The sequence below is a fragment of the Sciurus carolinensis genome, chromosome 3, assembly GCF_902686445.1.
Source record: "Sciurus carolinensis chromosome 3, mSciCar1.2, whole genome shotgun sequence".
NCBI lineage: Eukaryota > Metazoa > Chordata > Mammalia > Rodentia > Sciuridae > Sciurus > Sciurus carolinensis.
In genome coordinates, this window is record NC_062215.1 from 31662341 (window position 1) to 31675903 (window position 13563).

Genomic DNA, 13563 nt, shown 5'->3' on the forward strand with positions numbered 1-13563 from the left:
TTCCAGGCATGCTCTCCAAGGGGATTGGAGAGCCCCTTCCTCCTCTTTTCTTCTGGGCTCCTGATGTAATTAGTTTTGCCCCACCCAGGGCTCCCGCTGTGATGTGCTTCCTCGCCACAAGCCCAAAACAATGGCGCCAATTGATCACAGACTGGGACCTCCAAAACAGTGAACTAAAATAAATCTTTTCTCTCTTTTTTTATTATATATATTATGGGTTCATTATAATTATACATAATAATGGAATTCATTATGCTATATCTGTACATGCATGTAACATAATTTGATCAGTCTCATTCCCTAGTATCTTTCTTTTCCCTTCCCTCCTTCCTCCTTCATTAGTTGTATTCAACTAATCTAACTTTTTCTCTTTATAAGTTAATTGTCTCAGGTTTTTTCACTATAGTAATAGAAAGTTGACTCTCACATCCCATGATCGCAGGGGTGGCCCTTCATCTTTTACAGGGCCTTATACAATATGCCATCAGTAAGACCTTAAGCAGTCTTACACCAGAATCAAGGTATTTTCTCTTTTTTTAAAATATTTTTTAGTAGTTGATGGACCTTTTATTTTATTTATTTATTTATTTATTTATTTATTTATTTATTTTATTTATATGCAGTGCTGAGAATCAAACCCAGTGCCTCACACATGCTAGGCAAGTGCTCTACCACTGAGCCACACAACCCCAACCCATCAGGGTTATTTTCATAAAGATAAGAAAATCTCAGTATGCTGAAGTTCTCTTATATTCATTTATAAATATCACATGAAGAAATTATTAAATATATTACAAAATATTCTAGACAGGATGTGTCATCTTTTTGGATAAAAGTCTCTATTCAGAGAAATAGTCTGATGTTTCTGCGGTCACTTTGCCAGTTCAAAAGAAAACAAAACCTGTTCTGTAGTTGTCAGAGTTTATGCTAATCTGTGTAACTGATATTAAACCAAAATATTCTGCCCACTTGGTTGGCATAATGACATTCTGAGCAGATTGTAAACAAGAAAAAAAAATCATGCAAGCATTGTTAGCAAAGTTGCCTCATATAACAATTTGCTCAAAAGTTGGTATTTGGTTTTGTGTACTCTGCAACTATTAACATCCTTCTGTTTTCATACAATTTCCAAAACTTCAGGAATTTTATGAGCATTATTTCAGAAATATACATATTTGTCACATTAAATATCTTGGATCTTTTATATGCATATTCAAACGCTTCATTCTTTTTACTCTTTGTGGTTGAAGAGAATACTAACCATGCTGTTTTGTTATATTAAATAAACATCTTCCGTGGACCAGAAAATAAATTATACCCAGCTAGAAATTTCTAATGTGCACATGATAAATATAATCAAAGCATTTTTTAAATTTAGTACTCTTTGTCTATATCAGAGCTATGCAATAAAAACCATAATGTGAGTCCCAGAGACAGGCCACATAGACAATTCAAATTTCCTAGTGGGCACAGTTTGTTTGTTTTGTTTAGTTTTGGTTTGGTTTGGTTTTATTACTGGGGATTGAACCCAAGGGCACTTTACCTCTGAACTGCATTCCCTTTTTATAATTTATTTTGGGACAGTGTCTCACTAAGTTGCTCAGGCTGACCTAGAACTCACAATCCTCCTGCCTCAACCATCAGCGTTACTGGGTCGACAGACACAAGCCACCAGGCCCAGCATAGCCACCATTTTTGAAGGTAAAATACAAGTTAAATTTTAATATTTTATTTAACACAATGAAATATTTAAAATATCATTTCAACATATAATCAACATATACAATTTGTTAATGGGATATTTTAACCTCCATGTGGCTAAACAACCACTGTACTGGACAGCCTGGGTCTAAATTCTTCCATCTCCGTCACCACTACACAAGTCTAGGCCACCAATACCTCTCGACCAGTTTTTGCACCAGGTTCCCTCCTGTTCCCTTCCATTCATCCCCACGAAGCAAGAATGATGATCTTCACAAAATGGAAACAGAGAATAGAAGTTGGACCTCATCATTCCCCTACAGGGGACGCTTCATGGTAAGCTGGGTATGGTGGTGCACACCTATAGTCCCAGTAACTGGGGAACCTGAAGCAGCAGAATCACAAGTTCAAGGTCAGCTTGAGAAAGTTAACAAGACCCTGTCTCAAAATTTTTAAAATTATTTAAAGGACTATGGATGTAACTTAGTGGCAGAGCCCCTTGGGTTCAATATCCCCAGTACAAAAAAAAAAAAAAATTATATTCCCACTGGAATCAGAACAAAATCAGAGTCCTTACTATGCACTATAGGACCCAGGTTATCTATACATACTGTTTTTTCCAACTCCACTCCCTAAAGTTCACTGCAATCACTGCAAGTTACTTTCAACTTAACAAGTTCTTTGCCACCTCAGGACATTTGCACATGCTGTTTTCACAAACACATTTTTCTAATCATTTGGGCTTCAAATTGAAATTTCTCCTGCTCAGGCAAGCCTGCCCTTACTAGTCTACTTAATAAAATCCCCTGTCGCCCCCCACCACCATTACTGTTCATCTCCAAGTACTTACCAGAATTTACAAGTATTTACTTTTAAAATCTGTCTCCTCCCCTGGGTCGTAAGTCTAAGTAAACTTGTATTGTTTTTATAAGGAACTAAAGAGGTGATTCCAGAGAGTCAGGCCTGTATCACACCCTGGGATGCTGGTACAAGGTCTCAGATGGAGAGAGAGCTGGTCAGGAATGATTCTGGCAGGGCCATTCAAATGCTCTTCAGCTGGCCTCTGGGGATATTGCCCCAAAGGGGGGAGGTGCTACAGGAAGACTGTAAGAGCAAGGTCCCTGTTGTGAGTGTCACTGAGGTGAGGGGAATTCTCTTCTACTCCTCTATCCTGATCCTGTGAAAGCAAAAGTCAGATACCTGAATCAGGTTCTCCAGAGAAGGTGCAATTCCCAATAAATCCACAAGGTGGCAGAGTAGAGAGGGGGATTAGGAACGACCAAGGTCAAGGGAAAGAAACTCAAGGCCACCAAGGTTAACTACTCAAGAGGTCGCCAGTGGCCCAGCATATCACCAGAGGTGGAGAGAGATGGTGCTACAGTGCCCAAGACTATTTCCCTACTATCTTAGCTAATGCACTAATTGAAAATCTTCATCAGATTACGAGGGCTAAAACAGCTATATTTCCAAGATGATAATATTTAACAATATATGAAGAAGGCTACCACCCATATTCACAGCACCCTAACATAACTAATAGTTTCATTTGTGTAGGTTTCCTATTACTTTCTTGAAAGGACTCCTAAGTTAAACCGATATCTAAGGATCAATAATAAAGTAAATACCATAGAATTCTCAACATTGTCATGCTAAATACAGTTTTAATAGGAAGAAACCATGATTTCAAATTCTATTAGCTAAAGAAATTTCTGAGATATGGGAACATCATATATATCTATGTCTTAACACAGAGAATTATGATTTTTTTTTTTTTTTTGGTGCCAGGGATTGAACCTAGGGATGCTTTACACATCCCCAGTCCTTTCTTATATTTGATTTAGAGACAGGGTCTTGCTGAGTTGCTTAAGGCCTCACTAAGATGCTGAGGCTGACTTTGAACTCACAACCCTCCTACCTTGGCTTCCAGAGTCGCTGGGATTAGTGTTTTCATCTTTTTATTGTCTACCTTGGCAACCAGACTATAGGCTCTTTATTTTTACAATATGCACATAATTCTTTCATAATTTTTAAGTAGTCATCGTAACTCCATAAGGGACACGTGCATACCTAACAAGCACAGTAATTGGGAGGTAGGCAATGCGGGCAGATGTTAGTTTGGGGCAGGTATGGTAGATGGAATTATTAGCATCAATCCTTCACCATCTCCTACCTATTTTGGGCTCGACCAAGTAACTTGCTTCAGGGCAACAGGATGATAGCAGACATGACAGGAACAAAGAAATGTAATTTGCTGCTGAAGGTCACCCACCCAAGCCAACTGACCCAGCTCAGCCTGGCACCACAGCCTGAAGCAGAATCACCATCAGGCTGCAGACCTTGAGAATGAATGGTGGTTACTGAAAGCCACTGAGTCTTGGAACGGTTTGTTATGCAGCATTATCCTGACAGTAGCTAACAGACACAGGAGATTTTAATGGGATGGGTTAGCATTTCTGAATCTTGGTGCTCCTGGACCTAAGGTATTTAAAACAATGGAATCCTTCCAGAATGTCCATTCAAAAGCAAATAAATACCTACCGTGAAAGCAGTGTGGTGAAATGGTGGAGACTGTGGACTGGAGAGGCATTGATAGACCTGGGCTGGAATCTGGCTTTGACACTTACTGCCTGTGGTACTGCTCAATCTTGGGCAAAGTTCTAAGCTTTCCAACTCACTGCTCCCTCGTTTATTCAAACCAAGAAGAATTATAAAAAGTTTACCTCACAAAGTTGTCTTGAGATTTGAAAGAGGCGGTACACATAGAGGTCTCTACTTGGAGCCTAATACTTGAAAACCGTTATCAGGATAATTGCTCCCATCATGGCTGTTACACCTAGAAATCATTCTGACCATCGTTGCTATCGCTGCTCCTCCTCCGTGGGAATCGCCCCGATTTCTATCTTCATACTGGCCCCCTTCTCCAGACACAAGATCTAGAATGTCTGTAAGAACATTCTGAAGTGCTCGCACAGAAAGACCCGGCAGGACGCACACCTCACGAATCATCTCAGCCATTTATTCAGGAACGAAGTTTCACACAGGAACAGGGGAGGCAGGGGTGAAAGGGCATTGGTGGACCCCTTTTCCTGGTGGAAAATGAGCCACTGATCAAAGAAAGGGACTGGGTTTACATAGGTTATTTTTGAGGGGTGGTCTAGTGAGCATATCAGTTTGGGCACTCAGGAAATGGGTTTGTGAGAATTTAAAAATTAGTTTTTACGGGGCAATAGTTTTACTTGAAGAAGAATGGAGTGTCTGGGGTCAATGTTCAGTGTTTATCCCCTTCCCTTTAGGGTCCCATTGCGCTGTCACTGGGAAAGGATGTATTTGGGGAAGGGTCGATGCTTTGGCTTCCTTCCTAGGGATTGTTCCATCATTGGGAAGGAAGGCACTGGGAAAGCTACCAATGGCTTCCTTTTTCCGCTCCCTTTTCTCAGACTTCACTGTTTGGGGGTTTTTCATTTTCCATATCTAATATGAAGGACCAAAGATTCAGAGATTTATCACACTTTCAGAGATTAATACCAAACTTTATATACTACTGAATTTTTAAAAATATATGTCTTTATTAGAAAAGAAAACCTGGCCCTTTCTCACTGCGTGCCCCCAGGCCGCCCTTCCCTTCTCCTCAGGACTCGGCACACACACCCCTTCCTGTTTGGAGCAGCAGCACAATGTGAGCTGCTTTGGCCTTGGACAGCCTTTCCAGCCTGCCACCACCGGCTTCCACAAATAGGCCTAATTCCTCCTCTGCATCCAGGATCGGCTTCCCCTGGGGTCCGGCCACAGGTGAGGACAGCTAAGGTCAGCACTGGGTTCCTGACAGCCAGAGCCAGGTTGCCGTCCAACCTAAACAGGAATGGGAGGAGGGCCAGCAGAGAGGCAGGAATGTAGGACGGGGACAGATGATCCCAGGAGGGGAGCAGAGCCTGAGCGGAATAGTTGGTGGAGCCACCTGGAAGGTTGCTGTCCTATTCCATTTCAGTCAGGAAAAGCACTCGGGCCTGTAACTGGAAGAGAAAGAGCTCGTTCTGGGGGAAAATACTGAAATGCAAGTTGTTTTCCTCTGCGGGATCTCAGTTGGACTGATAATCAAACCTGCGTGATCACCTGGAGGGAGGATCACCAGACATCTGAGAAGCTTCTGACGTGGAAGATAAAACATAAGAAAACAAAGCAAAACAAAGCAGAACTGAGAGGCCGTCAGAGTCTATGAAAGGAGAGAAAAATAAATAATATTAACATTTTTCTAAGACATCAGAGAAACGTTTTGCCTCCATGAAATATGAACAGGATGCTTGGGGGGGGCGCGAATATTTGGAAAATAAATCAATGAAAAATAAATTCTGAGCCAGGTGTAGTGGCACATGCTTGTAGTCCCAGCCCTCAGGAAGCTGGGGTAGGAAGCTGACTGGAGCCCAGGAGTTCAAGGGCCACCCTGGACAAAATAGCAAGACCCTGTCTCAAAAGAAATCATTGGAAACCAAAGCGCCAACAGGGAAAAATACAAAACTCAATAAATAGATTTAAGGACAAAACTAAAAATTTTTTAGCAAAATAAAGCAAGAATGAGAGATTGTAAAAAAAAAAAAAAAAGAAAGAAAGAAAAAAAAAATTTAAAAGAAGACATTTACCCAAATGAGTTGAAAACCTATGTCCACATGAAAACCCCCACACAGATCTCATAGAAACTTTATTCACAATTGCCAAAACTTGGAAGCAACCAAGATATCCTTCCAGGGGTGAAAAGAGAAATGGCAGCACATTCAGACAATGGAATACTATTCAGCACTGAAAAGAAATGAGCTATCAAGACTTAGAAAGAGCTCTCTCTGCTTCCTGACTGCCATGTCCTGAGCTGCTTTCCTCCAGCACACCCTTCCACCATGATGTTCTGCCTCACTTGAGCCCAGAGCTTTGGGGTCAGCCAACCATGGACTGAACTTCTGAAACTGTAAGCCAAAATAAACTTTTCCTCCATTAAAAAAATAAAGACATAAAGAGATACCAAATCATGCTATGTCCGTGTATGAAAATACATAATGAATCCTGCTTATATATAATTATAATGCATTAATTAAAATAATAATAATAATAATAAAAGGCAGATCAGTGGAGTATAGAAAGCAGATCAAAGCAGTGGAGGGAGAAGAGGGGAAGGGAAGGCACTGAGGAGGAAGACTGATCTGGTTATGGTATATGCATATGTGAATAGGACATAATGAACCCCCTACTTCATATAATTATAATGCATCAATAACTTTTTTTAAAAAAAGAGAGAGAGACATGGGAAAACCAGAAGAGGCTTAAATGCTTATTAGAAAGTGAAAGAGTCAGGCACAGTCACGAACACCTATAATCCCAGTGACTTGGGAGGCTCAGAAGGGAGGATCACAAGTTTGAGGCCAGCTTCAGTGATTTAGCAAGATCCTGTCTCACAAATAGATAGTAGGGGCTGGGGATATAGCTCAGTTGGTAGAGTGCTGGTCTCGCAAGCACAAGGCCCTGGGTTCAATCCCTAGCACCGAAAAAAAAAAAAAATAGATAGTAAAAAGGGCTGGAAAAGGGGTTCTGTGATAAAATGCTCCAGGGTTCAATCCCTAGGACCAGTGGGGGGAAAAAGTGAAAGAAGACAGTCTGAAAGAATAATAAAATTATGGCATTTGCAGGCAAATGGATGAAATTGGAGAATATCATGTGAAGTGAGATAAGCCAATCTCAAAAAACTAAAGGGTGAATGATCTCGCTGATAAGCCGATGATGATACATAATGGGGGGTGGGAGGGGGGCAAGAATGGAGGAAGGAGGGACTGTATAGAGGGAAAAGAGGGGTGGGAGGGCTGGGGGGGAGGGAAAAATAACAGAATGAATCAAACACCATTACCCTATGTAAACGTATGATTACGCAAATGGTACGCCTCTACTTCATGTTCAAACAGAGAAACAAGTTGTATCCCATATGTTTACAATAAAAAAAAAAATAAAAATAAATAAATAAATAAATAAGACAGTCTGAAGCCAGATTGCCTGGTGGGCCTCCTCCACATGCATATTTGATCTTTGTTTCTCTTAAAGACCAGCAGCTGGTAAGGTCCCCGCTCTCCTACTTCCTGTCCCCACATCCTATTACCTGGATCTGTGGAAGTCCCTCATTTCTCTCTGAGAATGTTCACATTACCTTCTGAGACACTGACCGAGGCCCTAATGAGATGAAATGCAAACCTGGAAAGCAGCCTCTTCCCTCTTCAGCCGTATTTTTGCCAGCTGTTCAAATGATAGCCCTGCTCAGATGTCCCCTCTCTGATGAGCAATCTTCCTGAGACCTAGTCCACTGACTTCCCCAGGTGGGATCTTCTCAGGGAAACGGAATCCACTCTGTTCCTGAGATGCTCGGCTTAAGTTCTCCCGGGAACCTTCACATATCCATGGCTTCCTGGTTTGGGCGTGCTGATGGGTCTTTAGAGACAAAACTGCTCACAAGTCTGTTGCAACTGAGGAAACTAAGACCACAGACATTAGGACGGAGGTTTCCTCAGATGGGGGAAGAGGGGTAGCAATCAGACCAGCCACAGGAGAGCTCCCAATGTTTAATATGTCGCCTGGGCGGTGGGTACACAGGTGTTTTATCATTCTTTTTTTTAAAGTGTGTATGTATTTTGTAAACTCTTGTGTAGATGATGCATTTCACAATTTCAACCAAAAAGAGTTTGAACAAATAGAAGAACAACCTGGGGACCTTGGGAAGAAGACTGATTCCTGGCTCCACTGCAATTTTGATTCAGGAGAGCCGATCAGGACCTGGGAGGCCATGTTTTTAAATGCCACTGATGCAGGTGGTCCAAAACCACACCTGAGACACCCTACCTGGGTTAACAGCATCACAACCTGGCATGACACAAACCTGGGGTCAAAGCCCCCATTCAGTTGACCCAGGGTTGCGTAATGCCCACCAAGCTTTCTTCATATGTAAAATATGGATGATAAATTTAGCACAGCATCTAGTACCTACAAAGCAGTCAACACAGGTGGACTGTAATAATAACAATCAGGAAGTGGAAGTGTAGCTCAGTGGTAGAGAGTGTGCTCAGCAGGCTGAGCCCCAGCACCAAGCTATTATTATTCCACCTTCAGTGGAATAAGAGTTCCTTTCTTTCTTTCTTTCTTTCTTTCTTTCTTTCTTTCTTTCTTTCTTTCTTTCTTTCTTTTTTTCTTTCTTTCCTTCCTTCCTTCCTTCCTTCTTTTGTTCCTTCCTCCCTTCCTTCCTTCCTTTCTTCCTTTTAGTCAAGGCCTCCTGCTAAGCACACACTTTACCACTGAGCTACACCCCCAACCCAGAGGTGGTAATTTCTATGACTCTGTCCCTACACAGGTAATTCTTCCATATGATTTTCAGTTAGCAAACGAAGACTGTTATTATCAAAAACTTTTTCATAGGCCTTAAACTTTTCATATCTTTTAGCTAAATGTGAGAATCTAAGGAAATCATCCTCATCAGAGGAGCTGTTTATGACAGCAAAATACTAGAAGAAACTTAAAAAGCCAAAGAGGTAAGTTTACGTAAATTGTAATTTGCATTCTTCCTTCCTAGAATGGAATATTATACAGCCACTACACATGATTTTTAAAAACAAATAAGAGTTACTTTGTAATACTAAAATAACCAGATAGAAAATATGTCTACCACATAATCATGGATGTATACAAAAAAGCAAACCATGGTTTCCTTTAAAAATAATGGAAGAAAATAGAATAAGAAGTTCAAACACAGGTTGTCTTTGAGATAACGGGTTTGTGATTATTTTTTTTCTTCCCTTCTACTCTTCTATGTATTTTTCAAATATTCTACAATAGGGATTTTTTAAAGTCAGTTTGGGTTTTTTTCGGCGGGGGTGTGGTATCAGGGATTGAACTCAGGGTGACTTGACCACTGAGTTACATCCCCAGCCCTGTTGTGTATTTTATTTAGAGGCAGGGTCTTACTGAGTTGCTTGGGGCCTTGCTTCGCTGAGGCTGGCTTCTCCTGAGTCGCTGGGATTATAGGCATGCACCATGGCACCCACAAAAGTCAGTTTTCAAAAGCATATTTTGTTAACTTTCAAATCTAAACTATTTGAAGGGCTCTGCATCCAGTGGGATTTATAAAAGAGGATGACATTTGCACACCCAGTGCCTGTGCTTTCCCTATACAGGCCACAAGAAAGAAGAGGGTGAGGAGGAGGAAAAGGAGGAGGAGCAAGAGCAGGAGGAGGGGGAGAGGGAGAGGGAGGCGATGCTTTAGCAATCTCACCCAACACTGTCTGTTATAGATGAGGCATCTAAGGCCCAGAGAGGTGAACTGACAAGCCCAGGACATAGATCCAGGTGTGAGAGCTGGAATCTATTCCCACTCTACCCTGCCCCTCACGGTCTTCTTAATCCAAACTGTTAAACACTTCAGCTTCCATACGCATAGTGTGGTCCTGGTACAAGTCACATGAAAAATGCAGGCTTTCTGCCCAGTTTGGTGGCAAACGCTACTGGAGACGCTGAGGCAGGAGGATCCCAAGTTCAAAACCAGCCTCAGCAATTCAGTGAGGCCCTAAGCAACTTAGCAAGACCCTGTCATAAAATAAAAAATGTAATGGGCTAAGGATGTGGCTCAGTGGTTAAGCACCCCTGAATTCAATCTCCAGTACAAAAAAAAAAAAAAAAAAAAAGCAGTTTCTCAGGCCTCTTCCCAGAGAAAAGGAATCATAATGCATTCTAGCAAGAGCCCCAGGATAAAGTCCTCCCGCAAGTAACAATATAAGAGAATCTCTCTCTGATCGTTCAATTTGGACCTGACCTGAAAAGTGATCTCAGTCCCAACATAAGCTGCATGACATGAAGCATGTCACAACTTCTCAGTGCCTCTGTTTTCCTCGCAATAAAATGGGTATGATAAAACTAGCATGGCACCTGGAGAGCATAGAGGAAGCAGCTGGGGTGCAGTTGAGCCATTATAAATGGGGAGGGGGCGCATAAACACGGCTTCTCATTGGGCCTGCTTCAACAGGCCAGGCACTCTGTGAGAGTTGGGAGTTCCTGTGGAGTGCTGGACACACAGCAGCCAGCCTGTGTTCAACAGACACGAGCACAGGTGGCATTTACCAATATTTGACTTGGACTGTCCCATTCTCTAATATTTAGCACTCTCAAGAACTGCCAGTTTTCACTGGGCATGGAGGCACAGCCCTGTCATCCCAGCTACTGGGAAGGCTGAGGCCGGAGGATTATGAGTTCCAGGTCATTCTGTGCCATTCAACCAGACACTGCCTCAAATTTTTGAAAAGACTTAATACCATTCCTATTAAAATTCCAATGACATTGTTCATAGAAATAGAAAACGCAGTAGAATTTCATTAATTCATTTGGAAAAATGAGAGACCCAGAGTAGTCAAAGCGATCCTTAGCAAGAAAAATGAAACAGAAGGTATCACGCTACCAGAGCTTATTATACTACAAAGCAATAGTAACAAAAACAGCATGGTATTGGCACCAAAACAGACATGAAGACCAATAGTACAGAATAGAAGACACAGAGACAAACCCACATAAATACAGTTATCTCATACTGGACTAAGACGCCATAAACATACATTGGAGAAAAGAGTCTCTTCAACAAATGGTGCTGGGAAAACTGGAAATCCATATGTAGCAAAAGGAAATTAAACCTCTATCTCTCACCCTGCACAAAACTCAACTCAAAGTGGATCAAGAACCTAAGCATTAGACCAGAGAGCCTGCACTGACTAGAAGCAAAAGTAGGCCCAAATCTCCATCATGTCGGCTTAGGAATGGAATTCCTCAGCAAGACTCCTAAAGGGCAAGAAGTAAAAATCAAAAATCAATAAATGGGGGCTGGGGTTGTGGCTCAATGGTAAAAGTGTTCATCTAGCAACCGGTGAGGCCCTGAGTTCAATCCTCAGCATCACATGAAAATAAATAAAGGTAATTGTGTTCACCTACAACTAAAAAAAAAAAAAGATTAAAAAAGAATAAATAAATGGGATGGTATTAAACTAAAAAGCTTCTTCACAGCAAATGAAACAACAAAGAACATGAACAGAAAGCCTACAGAATGGGAGAAAATCTTTGTCACCTGCACCTCAGATACAGCACTAATCTCCAGGATATATAAAGAACTCGAAAACAACCAAAAAAAAAAAAAAAAAAAAAAAATCAAAAAAACTAATCAATAAATAAGCAAAGGAATGAACAAACACCTCACAGAAGAAATACAATCCGTCAAAAAATATAGGAAAAATGTTCAACACCTCTAGCAATTAGAGAAAAGCAAATGCAAATTAAGACTACACAGTCTGGCACCATGGAGCATGCCTGTAATCCCTGCAGGCTGAGGCAAGAGGATCACAAATTCAAAGCCAGACTCAGCAATTTAGCGAGGCCCTAAGCAACTCAGCAAGACCCTGTTTCTAGATAAAACATATTAAAAAGGGCTGGGAATGTGACTCAGTGGTTAAGTTCCCCTGGGTTCAATTCCTGGTACCAAAAAATTTTTTAAATAAAAAAAGACTACACTGAGATATCATCTCACTTGAGTCAGAATGGCAATTATCAAGAATACAAGCAACGTGCAGGGTGCGATGGCCCACGTCTGTAATCCCAGCAGCTGGGGAGGCTGAGGCAGGAGGACTGTGAATTCAAAGTCAGCCTCAGCAACTTAGCAAGGCTCTAAGCAACTTATGGAGACCCTGTCTCTAAATAAAATATAAAAAGGACTGGGAATTTGGCTCAGTGCTTGAATGACCCCAGGTTCAATTTCCAGTACCAAAAAAAAAAAAAAAGAAAGAAAGAAAGAAAACAATAAATGTTGGCGAGGATGTCGGGGAAAAGATATGCTCATGCATTGCTGTTAGGACTGCAAATTGAAAATTGGTGCAGCCACTCTGGAAGGCAGTGTGGAGATTCCTCAGAAAACTTGGAATGGAACCACCATTTGACCCAGTTATCCCACTCCTTGGTCTATACCCAAAGGACTTAAAATCAGCATACCACAGTGTTATAGTTTGGATGCGAGGTGTCCCCCAAAAGCTCACATGTGAGAAAATGCAAGAAGATTCAGAGGAGAAATCGGCTGTGGGAGTCTTAACCTGATCAGTGATTTAATCCCTAATGGGGATCCCTAACTGTGTGATAACTGGAGGCAGATAGGGTGTGGCTGGAGGGAGTGGTTCATTGGGGCATGGCTATAAGGTACACATTTTGTATCTGGAGAGTGGAGTCTCTCTCTCTCTCTCTTTCTGCTTCCTGATGATGTGAGCCGCCTCCCTCTGCCACTCTTCTCCGCCATGATGTCCTGCCTCACCTAGAGCCCCGAGGAATGGAGCTTGCTGTCTTTGGATTGAGACCTCTGAAACCGTGAGTCCTCAAATAAACCTTTTCTTCTCTACAGTTTTGCTGGTCAGATCCTTTTAGTCACAGCAGCGAAAAAGATGACTAAAACATAGTGACACAGCCACAACAATGTTTATAGCAGCTCAATTCACAATAGCTAAGTTATGGAACCAACCTAGATGCCCTTCAACAGAGGGGTGGATAAAGAAAATGTGGTATATATACACAATGGAATATTACTCAGTCATAAAGAAGAATGAGATTATGGCATTTGCTGGTAAATGGTTGGAGCTAGAGACTAATGTGCTAAGTGAAATAAGCCATTCCCAAAAAACTAAAGGCCACATGTTCTCTCTGATATGCAGATGTTAATACACAATAAGGGGGGAAGGGCAGAATAGAAGTTCATTGGCATAGACAAAAGGGAATGAAGGAAAGGGAGGGGGATAGAAATAGGAAGGACGGTAGAATGAATCAGATGCAACA